Below are 12,609 nucleotides of genomic sequence, written 5' to 3'. Positions count from 1 at the left end.
ATTTCCTAGTTGACATTCAGGTGAAATCAATGTGAAACACATCTGAAATTGATCATCTTTTGAGCTTCTAAGTGCATATAGGTATCAAGACACAACTTTTACATATTTCATGCATTCCAAAGGCATATCTGCATAGTTGAGCCCCCAATCTACATAGTTGAGACCTCGAATTGCATAGTTGGAGCCAATTCCTATGAAATTGAGCATGATCTATGAGTTTATGATCAATATTTTTGCGTGGTTCACATTTGACCTTATTTCCTGTGCATTTGATTGTGATGCGTGACTTTTGTTGATCATTTCTTTCACGCAAGACTTTCTTTGATTAGGTTTCTTACATGCAAAGCTCTTTGTGATTAGATTTATTACATGTAGGGCTTGAGAAGATCTAATATTTGTATGCAAGGTTTCGATTTGATATAAATCCTCGATGATCAAATTTCTTAATTAAATGGGTTAAAATGAAGTACAAATTGCATCTAGTCTAAATAGGGGTTGAGTGAACCATCACATAGTCTAATCAAGGATCAATTTGGAATCAATTTCCCATTTTAGTTTGCTAAGTGATTACAAGGAAACCAATCTAGTATAATTAAGATCTTAATTTGGTTTCAATTCTTCATTTAATTTCACAAGTTGGATAAAATGAATCACAATCTCATAGCTTAATTAGGGTTTCAATGAACAACAATTTCTTGCTTCAATTTGCAAAAGGGTTGTAAAACGAATCTCACATACTATAAATAGGAGGTTGAATGAGCAACAAATCTCACATCAGGATATCATTTTGCAATTACAATTTCAAATCTAGTTAAAGTTTCAAAGATGAATGAAAATGGTTCTCCCATTTGTGAGCGTGACCCCAGTGCTTCAACCCAATTTGGTTTTTCAAGACGAGCAAGAAGATATCATTTCCAAATTGAATACACTCACTTGGAAAATGAAAACAAGCTACATAGAATACATGTGAATGAGTTTCATCCTAGAGGAAGAGGAAGAAAGAGCACAACGCCATGAATATTATCTTTGAGGGGCACTTATCCAACAAAAAATCAAGCTCCTCAAGTAGATACCACACAACAAAATCAAGCTTCTCAACCATCTCTCGCACCTCCTTGACAAAATTGAAATCTTATTTTGAGTCAATTGCAGTACTTAGATGCTTGATTTAGGGTTGTGTTTCATCAATTTGGCATTTTGAGCTTATCTACTTCTCTATTGTGTAGGTGAAGCCCAGAGTTGCTCATTTGGAGCCTTATTTTATGCACTTGGAGCTTTATTCTACGTAGTTGAAGCTTCCTTCTATGCATTTGGGCCTTTATTTTGCGCAGTTGACAAGTATAAGTTGATTTTTTGCTTTGTGTTTGTCAATTAGTTTTATATGGTTTCTAATTCTGATTACTATAAAATATTTCTATGTTATTGATGATCTATGCAACACCCTTGACACTCATGGGGTGAATAATAAAACAAATAAACTACTAATGAGTTTGGTGCAGGAGGTTTGACAAAGATTTATAACCCCCAAAAATTGTGTGTTTATTTTTTTGTAGATTAGAAATCGTTTAATCTTCATAATAGAATGAAGGTGTGTTTTTTGTTTCTTGTGCACTTTCACTGTGTAGTGTGGACCCACAATTACACTGATTATCCTCTCCTCTCACCAACAATATCTTGGGTGAAAGAGAAAAGTGTTAGTGACACTGATTTTTCTTTTATTAGTGAAATATCTTTAGGGATTTCATCACCTTGTAGTGTATTTCAAAAATTGAAACACCTTTGGAGATTTCATCACCTCATAGTGGGTTTCGAGCGGTATTTCTCTTTAAGCTACTATATAAAAGACTTTTTGCAAAAGGTCCATATGCCCAGAGTGCAATCTGAATTTGGGTCTTCTAGTAAGGGTTTAAGAACTTTAAGTATCTTGCTTTGCGAATCCATTACATGGCTTTGTTCCTCAAAGAATAACTAAGAACCATCTGTTGTAGAAATCCAAAAACCCATACTCACTAATTCAAGGAATGGGGATCGTATCTAGTAGACACCCTTCATGTACCCTTCATTGTGAGCTATTAAATTCCTTGGTTAAAAAGGTTTCTAAACCTTTGGGGAATGAGATTTGGTGTACCTGTGTCATGGTAAGGAGCCAGTGTCACTAGATCTCTGTATATCCACTTTGTTTGAGGTATTGCTTTTATAACAAAGGGCCTTAGTGAGTAGTATGCTCTTTCTAGCCTAAGTTGTACATTATTTCAAGTGCTTTCAATTGTTGAAGCCAGTGATGTTAAATCTAGGCTAATTTAGGCCCCTTTTAGTCATTACTCTAATTTTGTTTCAGAGTCAAGCAATCAAACAACCATTTATGTCTCTTGTATTTTATGAGTGTTTGTGGTGAACATTTTGAATCAAATCAAAACCTCAGACCTTACAAACTCAAAATTTTGACCCAAAATTTAGATATTTCAAACTCAAAACCTTGCTTCAAAATCCAAAATAGTGTCAAACAGTGTGATCTTACAACTTTATAACATGGGAAATCTAATCTGTCTCAACCTTGCATAGGTTTCATATTAGAATAGCTTTTACATAGTTTTCACTACCCTAAGTCTTAGGTTTATTTCCACATCATATCAAAATCATCTTAGAATGGCTTTTGCATAATTGTCACTATCCTAAGTTGTAGAATCATTTCCACATTACTAAAAAATAACTTTAGATTGGCACATCATGTGAAAGTTATCTTAAAATGGCCTTTACATAGTTGACATATATCCTAAATCCAAGACTCATTTTCATTTTATCTCATATAATATTAGGATAAACTTCACATAATCATTGTCCTTCCTACATCTTAGGTTCATCTTTTTCATTATCCCAAAATCATCTTAGGATAATCTTTGCATAGTCCTAAGTCATATGATCACTTATCACCTCAGTTTTAATTATCTTCAAATTAGGACATTCCTTGGTTCAGTCCTAAAATCTTTCATATTAGTCCACTTGTATTCCCTTAAGCACATATCCATTTAAGTCAAATTATCAATTTAGGCCATTTAATTCATTTAGTATGAATCTTCATATCACATTTAGATCATAAATTATATTTCAAAAATCCCAAAACATCAAGTCTTAGGACCAAATCCTACATCATTGTCAAGAAGTCTATACCTTATAAAAAAATTCATCCACTATTAATCACTATCAAGTAAAAACCCTAGCTCATCAGTCTAGAGACGAGTGCGACTTTATCCTTATCCATCATTATGTCCTTTTATCCTTTAAAGGTCTTGAATTTACTTTAATCTCTTAGGGTTACACCTTTAGATTTGTAGTCTCAAAGATTTTACAAATCTCAAAATAAAAAAAACAAACTAGGTGCATTGTCATCCTTAAAGTTGCATTTGTCCTCTTTTCCAACAATTCAATAAAACACTAAAAACATAGGATACATCCCTTAGTTTCATTGCATTACATTGCATCTAAAACTTCCAAAGACCCAAAAAATTTTAACAAAAATATAGTGTAGTCCTAAGTGCATGTGCAAGACTAATGGTTGAAACAAGATCTCAAGTTTTTAGGAAGCAACAAGATTCAATGGATTAACCCCAATATAGTGCAATGGATGATACACAATTGAGACGATCCCAATCTAATCCAACACAACAAGGTAACCTCATGCAACCAAGTTTTAGACAATGCCAATCTGACCCAATATAACAAGGTAACATCATGCAATTGAGTTTGAATCCAAAATTTGTCTAGTCATAAGCACGCAACCTAAAATGACATGAATCAATTAGGGTTAGGACCAGATGTTCAATCAATAAAAATAGGAGATGGAAATATTCTACCAACATCATCAAAAAATTTGCCACAAAATCTTCACTTATGTCAATTGACTCAAGGATATGTCCAATAAGCATCATCGTTACAAGTGGAACCAATTTTTCACCTAGACTTTGGTTATGTTTGGTGTGAATCACCCTTGAACTTAAATATACAATCAGGCGTATCATCTAATTCATAATCCTCACAGGAGAGTCATCTTTCCTTGACCAACGTCTCTCAATTTTTTTTGATAAGGCTGTAAATGACCTAAGAATCATTTAAACTTTGGATAAATTAATCTTTAATGAGCCCATGCGATACTTTGAATGTCTTAAAGATAAATTGGCATAAGCTCCTGAATATCAATACTTGGTGAAAATGAGTTTCATTGGGTATGCATGAACAAACACACCTTATCTCGCAACAAGTATAAACAAATCTTATTTCACAATAAAAACAAATGAGTCAAGCCACAGGGCCTCTTTTGGAACAACAAACTACAAAGGCAGTCTGGGGGGAAATTCCTCATAAGAAATTAACTTTGTGAATTCCCCTAAAGTCTTCATTTGAACAATTTGAAAATTCTTTGTTTATTACAACATCATCAATACCCCAAATCAACCTGTATATGGTACCTATATCAAAAGTGACAATAGGAACATTAGCAAGCACACTACATCCAAAGACACCAGATGTTACTCAAGTAGGTCAACAAAAAATGATCCAAGACATGTTCACATTTACCATGAGAATGCCATTTATACCACCCTTGGAACAAAACTACTGAGCACAATAGAGTACTTCACTTTCGTAAGAAATCTCTTCAAGAACAACCACAAATATCCAATCAGGTCAAATGCAAATGAAATCATGCCAATCTAAACATGCAACTATAGTACCACAAATTGATATATGTCCACCTCCATGATATAAATTAAAATTGATGCACAACAAGGGCAATCAAGTAACATATTACCACAAGAAGGTACACAAATGATATCACAAACCAAGCCGCCCAAGCAACACAAACGCAAATCCAAGGTGCGTGATAACCTGCTTTGAAGACTAGGTTATTCATAATCAACTATTCAAGAGCAACAAAATGCTACTCAATAACAACGTAAACATATCCAATGATGCAAACATGCATCCAATATTAACCTCAACAATTACAAGTTTATCAACATGTTGGACCAACACACCAAGGGACACAACAAAAATCCTGAGTCTTACAATATCAACCAGATCCACAATCTCAACAAGGGCAACAACAATATGCACCACAATACCAACAACAATATGTGCCACAATACAAACAACAATATGTGTTGCAGTATCAACCTCAAATGCAACAAGTTTCTCGATTCCAACAACAAGTTGTTCAACCAGGTGCACAAGAACAAATACTGACCACATAGTTGCAACAACATGGGAAACAAACACGTTGTCCTCTGCCAATAATGCAAGTTCAACAACTAATCCAACAAACAACACATTTTAATCCCAAGTGAAATCTAACGTTCAATTTCAACAACTAGGTCAAACCACAATGCAATATCAATAGCCACAACAAATAGGCTAGCACCAAGACACTTTAGTGGTGCAATATGGCGACCCATATCGAGACATGTTAATAGTAACCATCCCACAATCAACAATACTAAAATATCAAGAGCAATACATGTTAGGGGAACAATGTATCAACAATGAGGTCATCGTAGCATGAATGATGAACCCCCAAGACAAGGACCTTCAGATATGATGAGCCGACAGATTGAAAAACTGTCAAAACAAGTCAAAGTGTTACAGACCAAAGGGATTAAAAAAAGTTATACACCACAAGATTTATGTCCTAATCCCTTTGACCAAAGTTTATATATGGCTCCTTTTTCGCAAAAAATTCAATGTGCCAAAGTTTGATAAATATAGAGGAAAAGGAGATCCCAAGGATCATATCAGAGAATTCTACACATCTTGCATGGAAGTTCATTATGACGACACATATCTTATGTGTCTATTCCCTCAAAGTCTCTCAGGACAAGCGATCAATTGGTATGCATGATTACCCGAGAACATAAAATCATAAAATGAACTAGCTAAAAAGTTAATTTGTCACTTTACCTTCAATATTGATAATGAACTTACCATTATAGATCGATATAATACTAAACAAAAGACAATGGAATCCTTCATAACATTCTTACAAAGATGGTGTAACTTGGTTAGCTAATGTCCACTTGATATCCCCAAGGAACAACAAGTGAACTTGTTCATTAAAAGTATAGTACCGAAATTGATGTATGAGTTGAAAATCAAAAGTCCTAACATTATTGACAAACTTGTTAAGAAAGGTATGAACATTGAAAAGGCTCTTATCCAAAAAGGGATTATCAAGATCTCCAAAGATAATAATAACAATCCCAACAACTCAAATGATAAAAGCAAATTATGGTCTCGAAATAAGAATGTTACCAATGATGGAGTTGTAGAAGTAGGAACAGTTTGCAATGTGTAGACTAAGATCACTCTCAAAGGACCCACACAACCCAACACTCAAACATATAGATAGCCTCAATAACAAACTCAACACAATGTGTCATTTCAACAACAAAACCAACAACGTAAACCTCCTAGAACTAGAGACATGCCTCCTAGATATTTTACACTGTTAAGGGAGCCCATTGAATCTGTGTTGAAACAACTACTTCAGTTAAATCTCGTTCAATTGCTCAAAATATGAAATGAACCTGCAGTTAAATTAGGGTGGTGGAATGACAATCAATACTATTAATATGATCGAACAAAAGGACACAAAAATCCTCTTGTTATTAGTTAAAACACCTTATACAAGATTTGATTGACCAAGGCCTTATTGAGATAGAATCTCCAACAACATCCTCCAACACAAATCATACTATATTCAAAACTCCCCTACTTGATCATGGTAAGGGAAAAGCCTCTACTTTTAATTTTGTTCCCAAAGGCAATGTAAACTATACCAATGCTTCCCATCAGTACACAATAAATTATGTTTGAGTGTTAGATGATCATGTGTCTACCATAAATGCCAATGATAAAATTCCCAATGTGCAATAATTACTTGTCGGTCCAAAATAACCTTACAAGGAGCTCTTCCTAAAACACAAGTAACTAGCCAATACAACATCCTTGATCATTTAGGTAAAACACCTATGCAAGTATCTATTCTTGACTTGTTGCACATATCTCCTACACATAGAGTAGTCCTAGATAAAGCCTTACAAGAATCCACAGTTCCTATAGACATAAATGTCAACCAATTTCAGGCTATGATAGGACATATTGCTCTTGTTTGCCTTGTTACATTCACCGAGGATGATATCCCTCATGAAAAACCCAATCATAATGATCCATTACATCTAGAAGTCTTCATCCATAATTATAAAATTAGACAAATCCCGATACATGGTAGAGAAAGATTAAACATTTGCACTTTGAGGGTTGTAACAAGTCTTGGATATTCTAAAGAAGACATATATTCTTCCAGGAAAATAATAATAAAGGAATATGATGATGCAAAACACATATCAAAGGGAGTCATTGTATTGCCTATCTAGGTTGGACTTGCTATTGAGAACATATCACTACAAGTATTGGAGTTGGATCTTCCTTATAACATGATTTTGGGCTGCCCTTGGATACATGCAATGAAAGTGGTTTCGTCAACCTATCATCAATGTCTAAAATTCACTTACAATAGAATAAAGGTCACTATTCTTGGAGATCCAAACCCTTTTCAATCTTGTGCCAATCTCAAAGGAACTTTTGAACAACAAGTACTAGTTAACAGTGAGGTGCCTTCATCCTCAAACACCTCTCAATATGTGGATCCTCAAACACTGTCCAAATTTTCCAAAGGCAAACTCAAGATCCAAGATCGAGGATGTGGCGAATACACCATGGCACAATTATTCCACATTGGTAAGTTTCCTATTTCCCTAAATTCCTATGGAAAACCCCATCCTCTACAAAAATAACAAAAGGTTGTCATTCAATATCAACCTCCTACCCCATTCTCAAAATGGAAGAACTCAACAAAGAAAACATTGAAGATGACATGTCTAATTGGCTTTACAAAGATGAGGAAGACAAATCACCTGTGAAATTACCTTTGGAAAGGTATGGAAAAGTATTCACCATCATGCAAAAGAAATGATACAATGGGTACAGTGACATTGGTGCAAAAACAAAAGGTATCATATAACCCATCATGCCAAAGACACGACTCAGAACAAAGGATTCAGATTTACACCATTACAAATTGCTTCCTCGAACACTAAGTTAATCTTATGTGAAAAAGGATGTACTTCTAAAGATGATAAGACACCTAAGGAAAACCCTAATGAAACTAATTCCAATGAGTGGGAATGGAACTCTTATTCCTCTAGTTCCTATGCCCTTGAAAATGTATTCATTGACCCTAACAATTTACCTCTTGAACATAAACATGTAGATACTTCTCGTCCTGTATAAACCTATCCTAGAGCTTGGATCTAAGACTTTTGGGATCCTATAACCTCATAAGAAGAATGCAATACTGACATTGAGTCCACTGATATCCATTTTATGACCATAACCTCCACCACCCAAGATTTGTACCATACTGATGATAACATGCCCTTAGTTTACCACTAGATTATGGATTGGGACCAACAAGTACCACCAAGCTTTGACTATTTTGAAAATGACAAAGCTATAGCATAATTCTTTGAGCTTTGACAAGGCATACCATTGGGTGATCACAAAATAAATTTCACTATAAAACTAGATACTGTAGCCTATTTTGTGGAGTCAACTCCGTCTTCTAGTCACAAAATCAAGAATAAAAGTAAAAAAAATGGGTCTCTTGGTGAAAATCGTTAGACACTCTTAGATTATGAAAAAATAAAAAAATAAAGGATGTATTTGAGGGTGAAAACCTTTCTGAGGTGCCCAAGGATGGAATACTCGAAATCCCCTTGACAAGTCCTAAAGATCTTAGTTATTGGTGGAAATAACACAAGAAATCAATTTGGGTAAACCAGATAAACCTAAAATCATCCAATTTGTAGCTTCCTTGTTAGAGTAAGAGAAAACAAATTTTGTCAAGTTCTTCTTAGAAAAATAAATAAAATTTGCATGGTCATATGCTTATATGTCAGGGCTTGATTTAGAATTGGTTCTTCATCACTTACTATTGCAACCAAGTATTAAACCAGTCAAACAAAAGTCAAGAAATATGCATCCTCGAATTGCATTACTAGTGAAAGTCAAACACAAGAAATTGTTAGATGTGGGTTTTGTAAGACCCATTGACTATGCAAAATGGATTTTCAACTTATTACCAGTAAGAAATCCCATTGTGGGCATCAAAATATGTACCAACTTCATAGACCTAAACAAAGCATGTCCCAAAGATGATTTCTCCTTACCAAACATTGACATAATAGTGGACATGGATGGTTTTTCCAGATACAATCAAATCAAAATAACTACTGAAGATCGTCCTAAAATAGCTTTCACATGTGCTTGGGGAGCCTACTATTGAAGTGTAATACCTTTCAGCCTGAAGAATACCGAAGCAACCTATCAAAGAGAAATGACAACCATCTTCCATTATTTCATGCACACATTAATGGATAATATGTAGATGACCTATTATGTAAATCAATAACTAGACATCGTCATCTATGTATCTTGGCTAAGATATTTGACATAATGGAAGGGTACAAACTTTGCCTCAACCCTGCGAAGTGTGTTTTTGGGGTTACATCAAGAAAGCTCCTGGGTTACATTGTTTCTCACCGTGGCTTTAAAGTAGGCCCCAAAAAGGTAAAGGCTATAATGGATATGCCTCCCCCTTCAAACTTAACATAACTAAGAAGCCTCTAGGGCAAGCTGTAGTCTATAAGGAGATTCATAGCACAATTGATTGGCAAATTTCACCCCTTTCAAAATTTGTTTCACAAAGGGGTAACTTTCAAATAGAACGATTAATGCCAGCAAGCTTTTCAACAATTAAAATACTATCTTCTATCCCCACCAGTCCCGATGTATCCAATTGAAGGCAAACCATTCATATTGTACATCTTAGCAACAACAACAACACTAGGTGCTCTCTTGGCACAACATAATGAAGATGGAAAAGAGAGAGCTATGTACTACATCAACCAAACTCTTGTCGACTATGAATTGAATTACACTACTATTGAGCATTCATGTCTAGTAGTTGTCTTCACTACCAAAAATCTTAGACATTACAAGTTGAGTCACAAGACATTGCTTGTAGAAAAGATAGATCCACTAAAATACCTACTTAATAGAGCAACACTCACATGATGTCTAGCCAAATGGGTGATGATTTTGAGTGAGTTTGATATCTAGTATGTAGACCGAAAAGCAATTAAACGACAAGTAATAGTAGATCAACTTGCATAAGCTCTAGTCCAAGGCAATCACCCACTTGTATTCGACTTTCCAGATGAGTCCATATTCACTATCGTATTGTCTATTGAGCGGTAACTATTCTTTGATGACTCACATACCAGGCATGGCTTAGGGGTAGGTATTTTCTTTCTGACTTCACAAGGAGACACAATTCCAAAATCTTACATAATCACTTTTGAGGGCACAAATAGCATTGAAGAATATGAAGATTTAGTCATATGACTAAGAATTGCAGTGCAATGGGATATCAAGAATCTTTATGTGGATGGTGACTCCCAATCGTTGATTCGACAAGCAAATGACGATTATGAAACTAAAGATGAGAAAATAATTCCCTACAAGAAATCGGTTGACTTCTACAAGACTAGGTTTGTTACAATTACATTTAGTCAAAACAAACCACCAGATGTCATGACCACTATTGCATCTATGCTTGATATACTGCAAAAAGTTGACGAGTGTGAGTTCTTAGTGGAACAATTGTGGGAAGTGAAGTCACTCTGAGAGGTGGGGGGTGAATCAAAGTGAATGAATTTTGACTCAGAAAACACTTTAAAACAATTCTTGAACTTTGACAACTTTGTTTAACAAATTTGAGACTTAAGTGACAGTGAATTTGCAAGCCAAAAGTTTGACCCAATGATTTAACCACTTAACTAACAAATTGTTATTGAAGAATATATGTGTGATTATTCAATTATCAATATGAATAATCTTTTTAATTCTTTCAAATAGAAATGATTGCCTTTTCAACAAATTTAAAATGTGTATTGTAGAGGTAACAACTTGTAACCAAAAGATGAACATAGGGATAGCAGTGTAAAGCATGAAAAGACAAAGGAACTAAAATATCAAATCATAAACTAATGGAACACATTAAGAGATGTAACATACACATAACACCATGATTTCCATGAGTGGAAAACCCTCTTGGGCTAGAAAAACCACTTGGTAAAATTCTTTTCTCATTAACTCAAAGAGCACCAACTCTGTACAGTAAATTTATAAGTATCAACTTCAAGGAGCACCAACCCCTCTATCTCATACAATGTCAAAACATCTCAAGTTACAAACATTAGTAACCTTATAATTGCACTATATGTGTCTGTGCAACTACAAAATTGTCAGTGATTGAATGAGTTTGATATGATAAAAATGTGCAATGATTCCAATTACAAGGTATTGTTGACACAGTATAAAAATGTCTCTTAGATTCTCTATAAAAATAATCATAGATTTTACAAACTTTTCAAACAATGTACTATGTATCTGAATCAAAGTTTTGAACAATAACATAACCCCTTTTTTAATAATCTCACAATGTTTTGAGTTTATCATTGAACTTTTTCAACAATAGAAAAATTCTGAATGATGTATCTTTTATATCCAAAAAGAAATGTCTCCGTATCTTCAAAGTATACCCTCAAGTTAGGGTATATTAACCCTAGTAGGGTTTGTAACAATAACTGAATATAGTTGCAGAAAATAGAAACATGTATTTTCAAATAATAATATCATTCTGCAACTTTACAAAAATGAAACCCCAAATAATCTCTGAAACCTTAAAATAAATTTACTTTTCTGTCAATGTATTTTTCCTTTCAAATAATGAAAAAAAAGAATGATGATACCTGAAAGGAACCTATGAAATCCCTGAATATCTATAGCAAATCCCATTAAAATCGGCCAAATAAACCATCAATCGAATCCTTGGGCTTGTAGAATAACATACTAGAAACCCACAATGAAATTCTGTCACAAAAATGCCCTATAACTGAAGTGATGTCATGGCGGTGGATTGAGCTAGGTTTTCAAAATGAAACAAATGAAATATCGTTTGCCCTTTTGTTCATATTCCATCGAGTCAAATAATAATAAAGTGTAATTTGAAGTCCACAACAATGCAAACATATGACTGTTGAGTCATCATAAAAATCATGTGCCGAGTCATCATTATCTGCCTAGTCAACATAAAATATCGAACCATATCATCGCGGTGGTAAAGATGCCAAGTATGTGTCAAGTCAACATAGTGAAGTGTCGAGCACACTTGCTGTTGAGCTCAAGTGTTTTCAAGCACTTAAAAAAAACATAATCATTAACCTTGAGTCGATATTTGAAAGACTGACAACACATTATAAATGTGCTATAAAATAACCAATATATCCATGCCGACAAGCACTAGTGCTTGATAAAATTTACACACCGATGGCATATTAAGTGCTTATTTAAATGACAACCAAGGTTATAAATGTCAATATCAAAGAAATTCTATATAATATGTAAGTGACCATGCAGTAAGTGTGCAATATGTAA

Source organism: Cryptomeria japonica, chromosome 9, assembly GCF_030272615.1.
Source record: "Cryptomeria japonica chromosome 9, Sugi_1.0, whole genome shotgun sequence".
Classification (NCBI taxonomy): domain Eukaryota; kingdom Viridiplantae; phylum Streptophyta; class Pinopsida; order Cupressales; family Cupressaceae; genus Cryptomeria; species Cryptomeria japonica.
Note: the sequence above shows the minus strand (reverse complement) of the source record.